The sequence below is a fragment of the Mus pahari genome, chromosome X (assembly GCF_900095145.1).
Source record: "Mus pahari chromosome X, PAHARI_EIJ_v1.1, whole genome shotgun sequence".
NCBI classification, from domain to species: Eukaryota; Metazoa; Chordata; class Mammalia; order Rodentia; family Muridae; genus Mus; species Mus pahari.
Window position 1 is genome coordinate 62,704,190 of NC_034613.1, and position 4,918 is coordinate 62,709,107.

The 4,918-nt window shown below is 45.5% G+C and overlaps 1 pseudogene; it reads right to left on the bottom strand.

Annotated features, from left to right (window-relative positions):
- Positions 1 to 371: 371 nt before the first annotated feature.
- On the bottom strand, positions 372 to 1,006 carry LOC110314175 (annotated as a pseudogene).
- Positions 1,007 to 4,918: the final 3,912 nt, after the last annotated feature.

Genomic DNA, 4,918 nt, shown 5'->3' on the forward strand with positions numbered 1-4,918 from the left:
ATGTTGACCAGGTTGGCCGTAAACTCACCTAGTGCTAAGAGTAAAGGCATGTAGTACCGTGCTTGGCTAAATGACCTTTGTGTTTTATAAAAGATCATCTTAAAATCAAAGGCCTGGGCTTAGGATCGAGTGCTTGGCTGGTGAGTGTATGTGAAAGGAGCCCCAGGTTTGCTCCTCAGCATCAGGGGTGGGAAAGAGGGGGGTCACTAACTCAAAAGCACCCCAACTTCAGACCTCACTGTAATAGATACAGCATAAGAATGAAGGAAGGTTTTCCTGTAATAATTTAAAATATAAATAGTTGTTTTAAGTACCACTAAAACCATAAAAGTTCCTGATTGGAGAAGTTTAGGGCTTAACACTTTATATACAGTCATTTCATCCTATGGTGGGACAGAGACTGGACACTGTTTGTTTTCCTTAATTGCTTCACAGTCTTCCTCCATTTCAAAATTAATATTCACAAAGCTAGACGACACTGTTTCTGGTTGGTCTGTCTGTACAATGGAATCGGCCTGCAGCTTGTTTTGTTGGTATTGTCTTTCTGCTTCTTCTGACATCCTATTTTCTTCTTCCTCCTCCTCCTCCTCCTTCTTCATCCGGTAATACTCATCAATGGCGTACTGGTATTTTGGGGTGCTGATGCCCAAAACTGATGCAATCTTCTCTCCAAGAAAGTCACACACCGAGAGGGTTGATGTGGCGGCCCGCAGCATGTAAAACCATAAGTAGGGGCCCCAGGTGAGTTTTGTCGGGTCAACAGTGGGCAGCACGTCCTTCTTATCCAGGCTGTCTCCTCCTCGTCGGTGCTATACTCCTCCATTGTCTCTCTGCTGATGAAGTGGATGACCCTCCTCGGGACTTTCTTCTTTTTCCCCATGACTCCCAGTTCTACATTCTCAAATCCTCTTTCGTTACTTATCTGCTGTGTCGCGTCTCCGAACGCCGCTGCGGCCCCTGCCTCGGTCTCTCCCGCCGCCGCGCATCCCGACTCATGCTCCATCGTCAGCGCCGGCCCGGGCAGCGGCGACATGGCTAGTCCGAGGAACGCTCCGGGCTCCCCACGGCCCGAAGGAAGGATCCTACCGGGTCGCCCAGGCCGCCCGGGCTGCAGCACCCAGTCCACCCTCCCGGAGAAGGCGCGCCTGGCCTGACTATTTTTGACACACACACATACACACATACACAAACCACATCACAAAATGAAAATAGGAGGCAGACTTATTGAGAAGAAGTAGTGAAAGGGGGTAAGAGAGAGATTAATGGGAGCAAAATGGCCCAAATATATTATATACATATATAATATTTTCAAATAATAATTAATAAGAAAAAAGAGAAGTGAAGAGAAATGGAAGAAAGTGAAAAAGGGCTGCGGACAAAAAAAGAGAAGAGGACAGGAATGGAAAAGGAACTTTTCTTTTTTTTAATTAATTTAGTCTGTCATATATTACATCCTGACTTCAGTTTCCCCTCATTCCTCTCCTCCCACTCCCTCCCCAACTACTCTTTCTCCATTTCTCTTCAGTAAAGGGCAGGCCTCCAATGGATATCAACCAAACATGGCATATCAAGTTGTAGTAAGAATAGACACCTCCTCTCCTGTTAAGATATGGAGAAAGAGGAACACTTCTCCATTGATGGTGGTAGTGCAAACTTCTACAGCCACTTTGGAAATCAGTATGATGGTTTCTCAGAAAATTGGGAATCAATCTACCTCAAAACCCAGCTATACCACTCCTGGGCATATACCCAAAAGATGTCCCACTATAACACAAGGACACATGCTCAACTACGTTCATAGCAGCTTTATTTGTAATAGCCAGAAACTGGAAACAACCTAGATGTCCCTTAACAGAAAAATGAAGAGCCAGGCAGTGGTTGCGCATGCCTTTAATCCCAGCACTTGAGAGGCAGAGGCAGGCAGATTTCTGAGTTCAAGGCCAGCCTGGTTTACAGAGTGAGTTCAGGACAGCCAGGACTATACAGAAAAACCCTGTCTCGAAAAACAAACAAAAAGAATGGAGAAAATGTGGCACATTTGCAAAATGGAGTATTACTCAGCTATTAAAAACAATGACATGAAATTTGTAGGCAAATGGATGGACCTAGAAAAAATATCTTTAACCTTTAAATTTCTTTTTTTAAATTATTTTATTAGATATTTTCTTCATTACATTTCAAATGCTATCCCTAATGTCCCATATACCCTCACCCCTGACCCTGCTTCCCACCCTGCTCCCCTGCCCACCCACTCCCACCTTTTGGCCCTGGTGTTCCCCTGTATGGGGCATATAAAGTTTGCAAGACCAAGGGGCCTCTCTTCCCAACGATGGCCATCAATGGGAGGAGAGGCCCTTGGTCCTGTGAGGGCTCGATGCCCCAGTGTGGGGGAATGCCAGGACCAGGAAGCAGGAGAGGGTGGGTTGGGGAGCAGGGGGAGGGAGAAGAGGATAGGGATTTTCAGAGGGGAAACTAGGAAAGAGGATAACATTTGAAATATAAATAAAGAAAATATCTAATAAAAACAAGAAAAAAGAAAGAAAACACTGGATTATTATAATATACACACAACATCTGGCTCCTATTATTTCTTACAGATGCTCAGTCATGTTAATCATTATTTCTGATTAAGTTTCTAGAACCCTCCAGATATGGTGTCACACACTATAATCCCAACATTTGGGATGCTAAGGTACGAAAAGCAGAGTTCCAGGCCATCCTCAGCTATAGAAAGAAGGGAGAGAAGGAGGGAAGAGAGGAAAAGAAGGGAAAAAGAACAGAAGAAAGACAAATGACAGAGAAAAGAAAGAAGAGTCCCATATCTAGTGTTTCTTAGAGAGGTGTCTGTGTCAGTGTGATTCAGGTTTAATCCACACAACTCATAACTACAGAGTAGGTATTTGTTGCTTTGAGATAAGGGCTCACTATGTTGCCACAATAATCTTGAAATGCTGGGCTCAAGCAATCCTCTCCCTCAGCCACCCAAATAGCTGGGACTACAGGTGCTTGTCACCATACCTGGCTAAGTAGCAGAGTTTTATCCTGTGGGTAACTAATGTGCTGTGCCTATTAAAGTAACCACCTACATGCTCCTTTCCTTTTGAAGCCTGGGAACTATACCTCTGCCGGCTGGCTGCCTCCTTGGCTGAGATTACAGCCTACACAGGCTAGAAGTTTCCCCCAATGTCACTGGCCTCAGGCTACATGCTAAGCAGAACACTGGCATGGAAAGTTCCTGCCAGGCACTCAGAGGGGGGAGGGTGGTACAGTCTCCCACTCTCTTCTCTAGGAAAACTGCTGCTAATGAGGTGATATGCAGGGGAGGTGGGGAAACATCTTAGTTTCATCCATGGAGTTGACTTCTAGGTTCTTTGTCTATAGAAGTCTGAGAGTCACTAGTCTTTCTGGCCCTCTGAAGGTTTTGGTTAATTCCCTTTACCTTTTGAGGTATAAAGCAAAAGCCCTGACTCTGGGTGTGGAGGTGGGGTGGAGAGATGACTTAGTTGATAAAGTGTTTATCTGAAAGAATGAAGAACTGAGCTTCATCCCCAGAAACTAATTAACAGCCAAGTGTGGTTGCTTGTTTTTGAAATTCCAGTGCTTGGGAGAAAGACAAACAGATCTCTGGAGTAAACTGGCCAGCCAGTCTAACCTATTTGGAGAATTCTTGGCCAAAAGAGAGACTGATCTCCACATATATGAGCACACCTATATACATGAACATGCACATACATTTAGACACACAAAGACATGTTTCTGGGAATCTTGGTTATGGTCCAGCATATAAACATGACACTGTGTGGAATTGTAGGCTGGTCTCCAGTTGAGCTGAGGTCTGAACCCCGATGGTCATAATTCACCTACATGACATGGTAGGTGTTCCTTCATGCTCCTGGAACTCTGGATCCTGCCTAAGTTACCACCTCCCACAGCCCCCACAAGAGAAGCATGGTCAGTAGTCATGTAAGCAACGGCCCAAGCTTCTGGCCTTCAGGCTAAACTCCTCCCCAGTTACCTAGCAACAGTGAAGACCATAAAAAGGGGCTGTTAGGCCCCCACCTCACTCTCTCACTCCTTTGTTTTCTTACCTCTCACTTCTCTCACTCCTTTCTTCTCTCTCTTACTGTCTCTCTAGCCTTCCCGCCCCACCCTCTCTCTCTCCCTGCCTTTCTATACTAAAGCTCTTAAACCATAGAGAGTCTCTGCTCCATCAAGATCCGCTGCACACTCTGGTCAGTGTTGGGAACCTCTTCCCTCATCCCTCTCTCCCATAACCCCGGTGACTTTAGCAAAGTAGCTCCGGGGATCCCCAGGTAGGGCTGCCCCTTGGCCACCCCCTGAAGAGTGGGATAGAGGAATGCCCACCCAGGGATGTGTGGAAAGGGTAGGTAGCAGCCCTCCCAAGCCTGACTGACCAGAGAATAAGTGGAACTCTGGCGGGGTGTGGGTCTCTTCACCCCCTCTTCCCCAGGGCCCTGCTTCTTTAGTTCCCAACAGGACACAATCCCTTAGGACACTTGTTCCCAGTTTAAAAACAGGAGACCTAAGCTGGTGAGATGGCTCAATAGGTAAAGACACTTGCTGACAATCATGATGACTTGAGCCTAATCCTTAGGATCTACATAGTAGATGGAGAGAACTGACTCCTGTAAGTTGTCTTCTGACCTCCACACATAGGCCATGGCACTCATGCATGTGTATGCATAGTCATATACAAAGAAACAAGTAAATAAATGTAACAAAATATTTTTTAATTAATTAATTAATTTATTTATTTATTTATTTATTATATGTAAGTACACTGTAGCTGTCTTCAGACACTCCAGAAGAGGGCATCAGATTTTGTTACGGATGGTTGTGAGCCCCCATGTGGTTGCTGGGATTTGAACTCAGGACCTTTGGAAGAGCAGTCGGCGCT